Here is a 14,806-nt window from a genome sequence, read left to right on the forward strand (position 1 = left end):
GTTACACACGTGTTTGTGTGTCTAAGGCCCAGTGCCAGTGCACAGTGTCACTTCAGTGCCATTCATATCTGGTGTCACATTTGATTCCATTTAAAGAAAAACAACAATTTTGATAGTGAATAACTAGCAGTCAGTTGCACACACACGTGTTTTTGTGTTTAAGGCCCAGTGCCAGTGCATAGTGTCACTTCAGCGCCATTCATATCTGGTGTCACATTTGATTATATTTAAAGAAAAACAACAATTTTGACTGAATAACTAGCAGTCAGTTGCCCACACGTGTTTGTGTGTCTAAGGCCCAGTGCAGTGCATAGTGTCACTTCAGTGCCATTCATATCTGGTGTCACATTCGATTCCATTTAAACAAAAACAACAATTTTGACTAAATAAATAGCAGTCAGTTACACACGTGTTTGTGTTTTTAGGGTCCAGCTGCCAGTGCATAGTGTCACTTCAGCGCAACTCATATCTGGGTGTCAAATCCAGCGCATGAGTTAAGAGTGGCTTTCCAAAGCTTGTCGGGTTGAGCTGTTTACATGTCTTATTGGTTACAAATAAACTGGTTTATTTCCATTTTTGCCCTCTTCTTTCTTAGGCCTACCTCATCCTCGGTTTCGGCACACCACAACCGACTGCATTTCTTTCCCTGCATTCCAGGCCTCTTCTCTGTACTACCGTAAGCACCTAACACAAGTATTAAGGCATTTGCCTGGATTTGTGGGAGGGGCTGAGGTCCGCCTCCAGCCTATTTAGGGCACCCCCCTTACCTGGCTCCTGCACCGTCTGAGGTCTGAGCTTTGTCCCTCCCACCACTCCACTCATTTACAACTCATTTCTGTTATGTCTTTTCCTTGGGTGGGCCCTCTTCTTTCTTAGGCCTACCTCATCCTCGGTTTCGGCACACCACAACCGACTGCATTTCTTTCCCTGCATTCCAGGGCTCTTCTCTGTACTACCGTAAGCACCTAACACAATGAATAAATAGCAGTCAGTTGCACACACATGTTTGTGTGTTTAAGGCCCAGCTGCAAGCGCATAGTGTCACTTCAGAGCAACTCATATCTGATGTCACATTCGATTCCATTTAAAGAAAAACAACAATTTTGACTGAATAACTAGCAGTCGGTTGCACACACGTGTTTTTGTGTTTAAGGCCCAGTGCCAGTGCATAGTGTCACTTCAGTGCCATTCATATCTGGTGTCACATTCGATTCCATTTAAAGAAAAATAATAATTTTGACTGAATAAATAGCAGTCAGTTGCACACACGTGTTTGTCTGTTTAAGGCCCAGCTGCAAGTCCATAGTGTCACTTAAGCGCAACTCATATCTGGTGTCACAGTAGCTTGCACGCATAGTACAACTTAACTAATCTAAAAAAAATGACAGGCAGAGGCAGGCCACCCCGCAGGGGCCGTCGTGGTCGTGGTGCTGTGATTCCCTTTGGCTCTAGAATAATGCCCAGTGTTCGGAGGCCACGTACCCTGAACTCAAAAAGTTCTGAGGACATAGTTGACTGGCTAACACAGGACACGCAATCTTCTACAGCTTCCGTTCGGAACCTTGACGCACCTCTCAGCTTTGGGCACCTCTCAAGTTACCACTCGCCCGCCTGCCGCCACCACCAACACTAGCACCACAGCCGCATCACTTGATCTGTCAGAGGAGTTATTTTCACATCAGTTGGAAGAAATGAGTGATGCGCAAACATTATTGCAAGAGGATGTAGATAACAGGGATATGTCTCAATCAGGCAGCATTACACAGATGGACGTACGGTGTGATGATGATAATGTTGTACCCACTGCTGCTTCCTTTGCTGAGTTGTCAGATACAAGTGAAGCGATTGATGATGACGATGTGTCCGTGGATGTCACGTGGGTGCCTGCTCAAAGAGAAGAAGAACAGGGGGAAAGTTCAGATGGGGATACAGAGAGGAGGAGTAGACGAGTTGGAAGCAGGGGGAGGTCGTCGCAAGGAGCTAGTGGCACAGTAAGACAGCATGTATCAGCACCCGTGGTCAGCCAGACAGCACACCAATCAACGCATGCTGTTGCCACCACCAGAATGCCGTTATTGCAAAGCTCAGCAGTGTGGCATTTTTTTTGTGTGTCTGCCTCTGATAATAGCGATGCCATTTGCAACCTGTGCCAAAAGAAACTGAGTCGTGGGAAGTCCAACACCCACCTAGATACAACTGCTTTGCGAAGGCACATGATCTTACATCACAAACGCCTATTAGATCAACACATGAGTAAAAGCAGCACACAAACTCAAAGCCACCATCCTCCTCCTGGTCCAGCATCTTCAGCCACGTCAACCACTGCTGTCCTCCTTGCCCCCTCTAAACCACCCGCCACTCCGCCTCTCGCCTTGAGCAGTTCCTGCTCATCTGCCCACAGTCAGGTGTCTGTCAAGGACATGTTTGAGCGTAAGAAGCCAATGTCACAAAGTCACCCCCTTGCCCGGCGTCTGACAGCTGGCTTGTCTGAACTCTTAGCCCGCCAGTTTTACCATACAAGCTGGTGGAGTCTGAGGCCTTCAAAAAAATTTGGGGACAACGCAGTGGAAGGCACCCGGCCTAAATTTCTTTGCAGAAAAGGCAATCCCCAACCTGTACTCGATTGTGCAAAAGGAAGTCATGGCATGTCTGGCACACAGTGTTGGGACAAGGGTCCATCTGACCACTGATACCTGGTCTGCAAAGCATGGTCAGGGCAGGTATATCACCTACACTGCGCATTGGGTAAACCTGCTCACGGCTGCCAAGCATGGAATGTGTGGCTCTGCAGAGGAGTTGGTGACACCACCACGACTTGCAGGCAGGCCTGCTGCCACCTCCTCTACTCCTCCTACTCCATCCTCTTCCATAACCTCCTCGGCTGAGTCCTCTTCTGCTGCTGTGTCTTGCTCCACATCAACGGCAGCCCCCAGCTCCCCAGGGGCTATTCCACATCCCGGATACGACAGTGTCACGCCGTCTTGGGGTTGACTTGCCTGAAAGCAGAGAGTCACACCGGACCAGCACTCCTGTCCGCCCTGAACGCACAGGTGGATCAGTGGCTGACTCCGCACCAACTGGAGATCGGCAAAGTGGTGTGTGACAACGGAAGCAATTTGTTGGTGGCATTGAATTTGGGCAAAATGACACATGTGCCGTGCAGGGCACATGTGTGTAATCTGATCGTACAACGCTTTGTGCATAAGTACCCAGGCTTACAGGACGTCCTCAAGCAGGCCAGGAAAGTGTGTGGCTATTTAAGGCGTCCCTACACGGCCATGGCGCACTTTTCAGACATTCAGCACCGAAACAACATGCCAGTGAGGACTTGATTTGCGACAGCTCGACACGTTGGAATTCAACACTCCTAATGTTCGACCGCCTGCTCCAACAAGAAAAAGCTGTCAACGAGTATTTGTATGACCGGAGTGCTAGGACAGCCTCTGCGGAGCTGGGAATTTTTTTGCCACGTTACTGGACGCTCGTGCGCAATGCCTGTAGGCTCATGCGTCCTTTTGAGGAGGTGACAAACCTAGTCAGTCCCTCCGAAGGCACCATCAGTGACATCATCCCATTTGTTTTCTTCCTGGAGCGTGCCCTGCGAAGAGTACTGGATCAAGCCGTAGATGAGCGTGAAGAGGAAGAGTTGTGGTCACCATCATCACCACCAGAAAAACCTTATCAGCATCGCTTGCTGAACCTGCGGCAACGCTGGAATTGAAGTCTGAGGAAGAGGAGTCAGAGGAGGAATGTTTCTTTGAGGAGGAGGAAGACCAACCACAGCAGGCATCCCAGGGTGCTTGTTGTCACCTATCTGGTACACATGGTGTTGTACGTGGCTGGGGGGAAGAACAGACCTTCAGTGAGATCAGTAAGGACAAGGAACGAGACATGAGGAGCTCGGCATCCAACCTTGTGCAAATGGGGTCTTTCATGCTGTCGTGCCTGTTGAGGGACCCTCGTATAAAAAGGCTGAAGGAGAACGACCTGTACTAGGTGGCCACGCTACTGGACCCCCGGTATAAGCAGAAAGTGCCTGCAATGTTACTGAATAACCGGAAGTCGGAAAGGATGCAGCAGTTCCAAAATAAATTAAAAAGTATGCTTTACACAGCGTATAAGGGTAATGTCAAAGCACAACGGGAATCTAACAGGGGAAGAGGTGAAAGTAATCCTTCTCCTCCCACGACCACACCGGCAAGGACAGGACACTTTACAGACGTGTTGTTGATGGAGGACATGCAGAGCTTTTTAGGTCCTACGCATCGCCACAGCCCTTCGGGGTCCACCCTCAGAGAACGACTTGACCGACAGGTAGCAGACTACCTCGCCTTAACTGCAGATATTGACACTCTGAGGAGCGATGAACCCCTTGACTACTGGGTGTGCAGGCTTGAACTGTGGCCTGAGCTATCCCAATTTGCGATAGAACTTCTGGCCTGCGCCGCTTCAAGTGTCCTGTCAGGCTAGTTTCACACTAGCGTTCGGGTGTCCGCTTGTGAGCTCCGTTTGAAGGGGCTCACAAGCGGCCCCAAACGCATCCGTCCAGCCCTAATGCATTCTGAGTGGACGCGGATCCGCTCAGAATGCATCAGTCTGGCAGCGTTCAGCCTCCGCTCCGCTCAGCAAGCGGACACATGAACGCTGCTTGCAGCGCCTGGCCGTGCAGAGGCGTGCGGATCCGTCCAGACTTACAATGTAAGTCAATGGGGACGGATCCGTTTGAATATGACACACTATGGCTCAATTTTCAAACGGATCAGTCCCCCATTGACTTTCAATGTAAAGTCTGGACGGATCCGTCTGAGGCTACTTTCACACTTAGAATTTTTTTTACAATATAATGCAGACGGATCCGTTCTGAATGGATCCACCATCTGCATTATATGAGCGGATCCGTCTCAGACGGATCCGCTCTGAACGAAAGTGTGAAAGTAGCCTAAGAAGGAACCTTCAGTGCAGCAGGAGGTATTGTCACTGAGAAGAGAAGTCGCCTAGGTCAAAAAAGTCTAGATTATCTCACCTTTATTAAGATGAATGATGGATGGATCCCGAAGGGACTGACAGTGGGTGATGCATTCAACTAAAAAAGGCCTGATGACTGAGATGAGCTGCCTTGGGCTAAAAATGTCCACACGCTGCTGTATTTTATCTCTGAATGCCGGATGACTTGCGTGACTTATCCGCCACCAACTAGGATTCAAGCCGCAATGTTTTAGGGCACTTTCTGCCTGGGAAACATAAATTTTTCTGGCCGCGGCTACAACAATATCTAATTTTTCAGGCATGTGTACATGCCTAATTTTCTGGCCTCTGGTTGAGGGGACCCTGTGGCTTCAAAATTCCTCCCCCCTCCCCCCCAAAAAAGGCACATACATGTGTCAATTCCCCTTTGTGATAGTTACCTTGTTGTGGTGAAGGGGCTTGCGTATCACAATGAAGCGACCACCTCTATGAGTGTGTTGGCAATGGCAATGTTGGCACACCCCAGATGATAAGGTTGTTATTTCATTGTGAACAGACCAAAAGCGATCGGCTGGATAATTTTGCATAGAACAAACATAAATTTTCTTTGTGATCACCTAAGGTGATCATTAAAGCCTACTAGGCCAACAATGGGCCCACACTGCAGAATCATTGTTTTCTGGGTCACTTAACTGTCACTGAACTACCTCAGCACGACCATAGGCTTTGAAAAACCGCCATCGCCTGCAATCTCCCAAACGTGCGCACGAGCACAGTCATCACTACACCAAGATTGACGCATAGAGGAATACAATTTATGTCATGAGTGTGTCAACTATTGACAACTCTTTGCGGTTGTCTAAAATCTATTCAATACACGTCCCCTGACAGGGGACGTAACATGGATTAAACTGATAGGAATAGTACTACTTAATACACCTTATAATAATAATAATAATAATAATACTAGTGAACGTAACAGGGATTAAACTGATTAAAGCATGTTTTTCCATCTCCGGGTTCCTAAAATCGATTCCATATACACGTCCCCTAATAGGGGATGTAACAGGGATTAAACTGATAGGATTAGTACTACTTAACATACCACTCCTATCTGGTGGCACATTCGATTGCACGCGTAGTGCCCCAAATTGGAAGTAGGAGGACCACCAAGCATCTTTTTCCATCTCCCGGTTCCTAAAATCGATTCCATATACACGTCCCCTGATAGGGGACGTAACAGGGATTAAACTGATAGAAATAGTACTACTTAACACACCTCTCCTATCTGGTGGCACAGTAGATTGCACACGCAGTGCCCCAAATTGGAAGTAGAAGGACCAACCAAGCATCTTTTTCCATCTCCCAGTTCCTAAAATCTATTCCATACACGTCCCCTGATAGGGGACATAACAGGGATTAAACTGATAGGAATAGTTCTACTTAACACACCTTATAATAACGCAGAGAGAGGCAACGCAGAGAGAGGAGTCTGAAGAAGAGGAGTCAGAGGAGGAATGCGGCTTTGAGGAGGTGGAAGACCAAACACAGCAGGCGTCCCAGGGGGCTTGTTCTCACCTTTCGGGGACCCTTGGTGTTGTACGTGGCTGGGTGGAGGAAGAGACCTTCAATGACGTCAGTGAGGACAAGGAACGGGACATGGCTAGCTTGGTATCCAACCTTGTGCAAATGGGGAGTTTGCGGTTGTGCAAATGGACTGTTTGCGGTTGTTTGCGGTGCAGTAAACAGGGAGTTTGGTCTGTCATAGTTTGGTCTGTCACTGTGAAGCGCGCGTAACCGTTACACTACCTGATCGATATAACATCATACCTGATGTTTTAAAGCACGCTATTCCAAACAATTTAGGAATGTTAGGTGATTTATGCCCTTTATGGATTAAAACCCGACTCTGCGTCAACTACGTAATTTTCCATGGGAGTTTTGCCATGGATCCCCGTCCGGCATGCCACAGTCCAGGTGTTAGTCCCCTTGAAACAACCTTTCCATCACTATTGTGGCCAGAAAGAGTCCCTGTGGGTTTTAAAATTCACCTGCCTATTGAAGTCAATGGCGGTTCGCCCGGTTTGCCCGTTCGCGAACACTTGCGAAAATCTGTGTTCACCGTTCGCGAACGGAAAATTTTATGTTCGTGAGAAGTCTACTCTTTAACAGTGGTTTTAAGGCTAGGGCTACATGAAGACATGTGTTGTGCAACATTTTTATAATGATAGGCTGTGGTGACAGTCGCAAAAAAATTAATCCAAGATGGATGCATGTAGCAGTGTAGTTGTGCCCTATGTGTCGTGCGACTTGGGTTGGCTGGGTTGTTATGGAGTAAGGGCCTGCGAGCTTCTATTGGATAATAAGAGACATGTGACCGTGTGTATGGCAGTTGGGATATGAAGAGAAAGACTTGCAGGCTTGTATTGGATAATGCAGCTCATTTTTGGGGAATATTTCAGGAATGGTACGTCCTAGAGAGCTGATGCCTCCATAAGATTTCTTTCCAGGTAGCAAGGGATGCGTATATCAAGTTTCGTTAAAATCGATGGTTTGCTTTTTTGAATGATCACGGAACATACACACATACATACGTCCTTTTTTATATATATATATATATATATATATATATACACACCGTATATATTATTTTTACTAATTCCTTGTGAAATAGGCACCTGAAGTTTAGGTGCCTATCGAGCTATAGAATCCATACTCCCCATACAGCACTGTGTATGGGAGTACAGATTCCCCTTTGGACACAGTGAGCTCTGTAGGGATCAGAGCATCACTGCTGTATGAGAGTACGGATTCTAAAGCATGACAAGTATATTACAAAAATTCATTTTAGGGCAGTTGGATTAGTTTTTAATAAAATATATTCTAAAGTTTAGATATACTTGAAATGTTTTTCCGAAATCGACATTTATCACCTTTTTATTCATAGGCTATATTTGTCAGTCCCATAGACTTAGGCCTGACTGCCACTCCATTCAAGTCCCTCCTAGCTTCGACCATACAGTAAAGTGGAACAGGGGATGCAGGGCTCCTGTTCTTGTGTTTGGTGGGGGTCTCAATGGTGGAGCCCTCTACCCTGTGGATAGGAAATAAATGTTGAGTTCAGGAAAACCCCTTTAATTTTATCACTATATAAACAACACAGAAAAAGACTAACATGAAGTGATAAAAAGGCTCTTACGTCATATTGGAAGAATTCTGTCCCACAGCAAAGTTTCAGTTCATCAATGATTGAAAGATGACATTAATGTGCAGTTTTCTACACAGTCCTACTGGGGCTGAGGTCTGGATTCTCCAACATTTAATTTCTTTGTATTATTTATTTTGATAAAAAAGACATATTTGTGAACTTTGCTTGTATAATTGGCATGTAGCTCTAGAGAAAGAGGTAAGCTTATGAAAATAGGAAATTATCTTTTTCTTCTAATTTGGGATAAAAACGAAATAGACAACCAAAATGCTGTGTAAATGGGCCCATATAACTATTGCTTAGTAACAAGCTCTGAACCAGGACAGGTCCATCCCCTTGGCTTGTTCTCTTACTTGAGACAGTCTAGTATTAGAGTCTGAGCAGTCATCAGCTCTGCAGGAACCAAAACTAAGTGGAAATACAGCCAAGTAATTGGGGCATAAGGAAACTCCCAGCACGCTTGGCTATTTTCATCCCAGAGCAGTAAATGTAAAGTTCACCACACATGTTCGGCCATGTCTCCATTCACCTCCATAGGACTACTGGAAATAGCAGAGCCAATGGTCAGCTATTTTCAGAACTCCCATAGTGGTGAATGGAGGGTAGCTGTGCTTACATGGTCTGCTCTCCTTTACTTCAGGCTCCCCAATCTGGAGATAGGTTTGGGTCCCAGAGGTGGCATATCCTAGTAATATACATTCAATGTCTAAGAGGAGACAACCACTTTAAGCTGTCATTTATATCATTCCACACTTTACCATCAAGGGCACCCCACCTTCTATTAGCCAAGAGACTCCAACCAGGGCATGCCTTGGAAGAAACAACTACCACTCCTAATATCCTGCAGAACCCTCATTACTGTTCCAGCCCTCAGCGTGAGGGAGGAGGACCCAACTACTGTTAGTGCCATGACAACTACCACCAACACCACTACCACTCTGGTCCTCCTCTCCATTCTCCTACCAAGTTGCTGCAGATGAATTAGAGGTGAGAGTTAAAATGCCCTATAATTATAAATAAAAACATTGGATGTATGGTAGTTGCAGTGTTCCGCAGGGGCGTGCATAAGTGTGGGTGGCCGGATGGGAGTTGTAGTAATACTCATGTTTCTAAATCAAAGAGCAGAAGAATAGCGGCACTCACCGGGACTTTTACCACTTGCAGCTTTATTTCAGGTTAAAAACAGAGCAGATGTGGGTCACTTCTTAGAGACACAAGGCAACAGCCGTTTCGTACTTTGCAGCGCTTTGTCAATCGTGAAATGGCTGTTGCCTTGTGTCTCTGAGAAGTGACCCACATCTGCTCTGTTTTTAACCTGAAATAAAGCTGCAAGTGGTAAAAGTCCCGGTGAGTGATGCTATTCTTCTGCTCTTTGATTTATGATTTTTTGGATTGTCTACTTAAAGGGGTTGTCCAAGTTATATTTATTGATGACCTATGCTCAGGATAGGTCATCAATATCAAATCAGCTGGGGTCTGACACCTGGCACCCCCACCGATCAGCTGTTTGAAGAGAAGGCACGCGCAGTGCCAGCGCTGCCTCCTCTTCATTGTTTACCTGCTTGCCGTTGCACCTGCAGCGATGATGCTAATGTCTGTAAAGTGCTGAAGAATATGTCAGCTCTATATAAGTGCGTAAAATAAATAGTCTATAGGTCAAAGTGACTCTTTAATATAGTCTTCCTTACTCTGCACTTCTGTGTACACATAAGCATCCAGGCTTGGGGTGTAATACTTCTTTTAATGCAATGCAGCCACAGGAATGTCCCCCTGAGCGTCAGGTAAAAACTGATCCTTTTTTCTTTTTCACAGTACACTAACACAAAATCCACCTTGGCATGTGGAGATTCTTACATAGGTGATCAATCTTTTTAAAGGGGGTTTTAAGATCTGAACCCGGGCAGCCCCCCTAATATGAGCATGGGGCATTTCAAAGCAAAGGTTTTTTTAGGAGATCCAGTGACGTACCAGGCTCTCCATAGGGACAGCTAGGCGCAGGCTTCTGCCAGTAGTGAGCTCGGTGACATCACCGGCACTAATCGGCAGGCTTTAGGCTAATTATACATTAGCGTTTTCAATTCTGCTATTGAGATCCTTCATAGGTTCTCAATAGCGGATGAAAACGCTTTAGTTTTGTCCCCATTCATTGTCAATGGGGACAAAACTGAACAGAACGAAACGGAGTGCATTCCATTCCGTTTATTTGCGCTTCCATCGTGGACAGAATAACGCTGCAAGCAGGTTGTGAGAATATGCAATTACAAAAAGCTTCAATACACAAAGTCTCTTTCTGGGTACTCAGCTTCATGTATAACAGTTAAACATTGCATCAGAAAGGACAACGGAGGTCTTTGGGGCACATATTCTTGAAGCAGCTTAGGTTTGGGTTTTAACCTGGAAAGAAGTGGATGAAAGTGAGCGGCTGACGTGCATATGGGTGTACATAATGGATAGGTTCCTGCGTGGCCTCGGTAACTGCCACTGTTCAATCCAAAGAAATGCACAGAAATCGCATGATTCTTATTCCAATGCTTCTTTATCAAAAATGAGTGCAAAGATAAATAGCTTCTCTTCACAAACACATTTCAGAAAATTGTAAAAATGTCCATAAATCATATTAAGTCTGGTGTGTATTATTTGGTTTACATCCAGGATTCAGCACACATAGCGCACCAAACAGCGAGCATGTAGCTACGTTTCGTGGGACTCTTCCCCCTTTGTCAAGCTGAGTAAGTACCAGCCTATAACAGAAGGTTGGGCGCAATAAATGAGATACAACAGTGAGCATATAAAAAAAAAGGTACAGTATATTGTGGAAAATTTATGTTACAGTTATTATTATTGACAAGTAAATGAAGATATAATATGGAACAAGAATTTCATGTTCTGTAAAGTTACATTTGTACCCATTAATATTGTTCATAGACATTTCAATGCATTGTTTACTCCATCAGCCACATTGCAAGATTTCGCCCCACACAAACAAGTCTTATGTTCAATTCAGTCAACACTATCTGCTCTTTAATGCACTTCTGACCACCACCATGATGTAAACTTAGGCTGTCCTCACTGGCATCTCATACATCTGTGGCTTCCTTGCCAATTCTGAGAATATGGGCCTCTTCGGGTCATTTGCATGGATCTCATTTGACTGTGCTTTTTCTTTCATTCTGTGCCACTCACATCATTGAGTCTATTCCACAGTCTTAAAGGGGTTGTCTCATCTTACACAATGGGGGCATATCACTAGGACATTGTCCTATAGGTGCTGGTCCCACTGCTGGGACCCACATCTATATCGAAAACAGAGCCCACAAAGTGGTGGCTGGAGGACTCCAGTCTGGCCACCACCACCTTCTCCCCATAGAAGTGAATGGGAGCACACCGCGCAAGACCCATAGTGAATGGGAGCACGGTCATGCCGTTCTCAATATAGGTGCATGTCCTAGCGGAGGGACCCGTACCTATCAGACAATGGGGGCATATCGTAGCGATATGCCCCTATTGACTGAGAAGAGACAACCCCTTTAAGTCCATCACAGAAAACACGTTGCAGGACATGTTATTGCTCACTTCTATTACCATTATAGTTATGCAAGGGCATAACTATAATTCATAGGGTCTGATAGCAAAATAGGGCACCCCGCACCTAGTGTAAGAAAATTAAAACATCAGAATAAGTAGTAAGCAGGTTCAGCAGAAGTGGGCTTTGACCAATTAGTGTGTTCACGGATTTCCCTCCTTCGTCCAGACGACAGGGTTGGTCTGGAGGTGGCTACTAGATAAAACTTTGGTGCAGCCCTAGGGGTCATCATCTTCCAAGCAGTGGTATGGGAACCAGGTCTTGACCCATCATTTTCTGGCTGGGAACATAGGTGCATTGTATCACTAGTGCAGCTCCTGGTGGGCTTGGTTTTCCTCTGCAGAGATCCCTGAGTTAATTTGAACAGTTTCTGTCCTAGGAGCGACAATGATTACCAGGTTAATGAACATGGGAGTTACTGCTCCAGCTGAGGCATCAGTAACATTCATAGCTGGAGTGGAGTGAGTTGATGGCACTCTTCTGACTGTGCCCTGAACTGGCTGTCTCCCTTCCTCGACAACACGGCCAGCAGACAAGCCCATCTCTTCAGACCATTCAAAACCCATAAGGTAGACCAGGTTCTCCAACAGAATGACTAATTCTGGCTCAATGTCCAGTATGCATTCTGGAAATTGAGGTCAAATCAGCCCCACACACTGGGGCAAACCAGCAGGCATGATCTCGGACATAAATTCAGCATACAGTAACTAGAAGTGATGTTTTTACAGTGACATTGGCTTGATCCAATACCATATCGGGAATAGAGGTGGCTGTTGTTCTTTCTTTTGCAATGTTGCTGGATGGAGCAACCATGGTGCGTGCCCCTGCCATCTTGTCTGTCTGCTGAGAGCAGCTTTCTTTTTTGTCCTTACAGACTCTTCAGTCCTGCCCCCAAGACTCACTTGCATTGGGGACGTGGTGACTGGGCTTCCTACTGGTGCCAGGGTGGAGCAGACAATTGGAGACATAATGCAAAGTCTATGGTGGTGCAGCCAAAAAATATTTTCCCACTTTTAGTAAGAGGTGACACCTCAGTTTTTCCGCCGTTAGTGCATCATCCACCACAATAATGGCAGAGCAGTGATTTAGAATTAAGCCTGTGTGGGCTGATCAGTGGCAATTTATATTGTACTACAGTAATTTCACTGACAGCAAGTGATGGTAGTGACACACAAAGTCCCAGATTTTTTATTAAGATTGTATTATAGTGCTCTTGCAGATGTCCAGCATACAAGTCTTATGCCACACAGTGTTTCAGGACAATAAAGATAGTGATAGCATACAGCAAGCACTTTTCTGAAAACAGTCTCTTTTCAGCCATACACACGGAATGGGATTCACAGTAAGGCACAGAGGATAAGATCCTGTTTGCGATGCAAAAAATATTCACAGTGTAAGTGTGGGTGGTTGGTTAGGAGTTGTAGTAATACTCATGGTTCTAATGCTCCCTGGGCTTGTGCAGTAATGTGTAAGGGTACACCTTTCTTTCCTTCCTCGTGTTCTCCTGCCTGGAGATGATTGAGGTGCCCTCAGTGTTGCAGATTTTGAGGTGCAAGGCAGAGTCCCGGGTGTCATGATGCCAATATTTTACAATGTAGTAGTGCAGGAAGCAATGATGAAGAAGTTGTGCAGCAGAACAGTTATTTACTGAAGAATTCAGATGCAAACAGATCTTAGGATGCAATGGAACGGCAGTTGGTACATATGCACTTTCCACAGATGTTACAGGTTTCACAGCTGCACGGGTAGTTAATAGGCCAAAGTGTCTCTTTAAAGTAGTCTTCCTTAGGCTACTTTCACACTTGCGTTCAGAGCGGATCCGTCTGAGACGGATCCGCTCATATAATGCAGACGGTGGATCCGTTCAGGACGGATCCGTCTGCATTATATTGTAAAAAAAATTCTAAGTGTCAAAGTAGCCTCAGACGGATCCGTCCAGACTTTACATTGAAAGTCAATGGGGGACGGATCCGTTTGAAAATTGAGCCAAAGTGTGTCATATTCAAACGGATCCGTCCCCATTGACTTACATTGTAAGTCTGGACGGATCCGTTTGCCTCCGCACGCAGCAAGCAGAGTTCAGGTATCCGCCTGCTGAGCGGAGGCCAAACGCTGCCAGACTGATGCATTCTGAGCGGATCCGCGTCCACTCAGAATGCATTAGAGCTGGACGGAAGCGTTCAGGGCCGCTTGTGAGAGCCTTTGAATGGAACTCACAAGCGGAGCCCCGAACGCTAGTGTGAAAGTAGCCTTACTCTGCATTTCACTAGCCCAGGTGTACACATAAGCATCCAGGCATGGGGTGTAATTATTTTTGTAAAGCAATGCAATGCAACCACAGGATGGTTCACTCAATTGGCAGCCAAAAATGTGCTGTACTCACAGTACTTGTCCACAAAATTCACCTTGGAATATGGAGATTCTTTCACAGTTGGTCAATCTGTTTAAGTGTGTATCCTGACAATAACAGCCAATAAATCCTTTTGGACAGGTTATTTCTACTGGAGTTTCTCTACACTTACATCTAGCCTACTTTTGTAGTTGTTCTGAGCTTTTCTTGGCTGCAACCTTGGTCCAGGAATGACTGAAGTTATCAGCTCCACATTTTTTGCATCTGTACTGTGTTAGCTGGTTAGACTCAGACTAGACTAGACTGAATCTAACCGAGACCTGAACTGACTAAAATGTTCTTCCTTTCTCTCTGTTTATATATAGAGGTTGAAACCAGCCCCATCTAGTGGTGGCTGTGCATATGGCCTAATAATACCTTGTGCAAGTACAAGATACACATTGACACACATTAAACAAATACATTTTAACTCTTTACTTTGCACTTTGCAGTGTACTGTAACTCTGGAGGAGGACACCCTATAATGAGGATATGACGCAGAACGCTTTAGCTTCTCAATTTTTTAAATACATTTTACTTTTGGAGAAGATCTATGGTATAGATGATGTGTGACTAGTGAATAATATTTTTAATGGCTGAGACCTGTTGTCCTGTTGTGCATTGGGCTCCATCATCAGGGTGCAGTATAAGTATCTTTATG

The 14,806-nt window shown here is 45.5% G+C and overlaps 1 protein-coding gene across 2 annotated transcripts in view; it reads right to left on the reverse strand.

The window, feature by feature from the left end:
- Positions 1-14,806, reverse strand: part of LOC122942445 (NXPE family member 1-like) — a 295,878-nt gene that overhangs the window by 115,465 nt on the left and 165,607 nt on the right. Inside the window, exon 2 of one of the 2 annotated variants that reach the window (XM_044300073.1) lies at positions 7,899-8,059. The exons of the other annotated variant lie outside the window; for it this stretch is intronic. The gene's annotated coding sequence lies outside the window, so the exon portion shown is untranslated. The remainder of the gene's footprint in view (positions 1-7,898; positions 8,060-14,806) is intronic. 2 annotated transcript variants of the gene reach the window in all.

Source organism: Bufo gargarizans, chromosome 6 (assembly GCF_014858855.1).
Source record: "Bufo gargarizans isolate SCDJY-AF-19 chromosome 6, ASM1485885v1, whole genome shotgun sequence".
NCBI classification, from domain to species: Eukaryota; Metazoa; Chordata; class Amphibia; order Anura; family Bufonidae; genus Bufo; species Bufo gargarizans.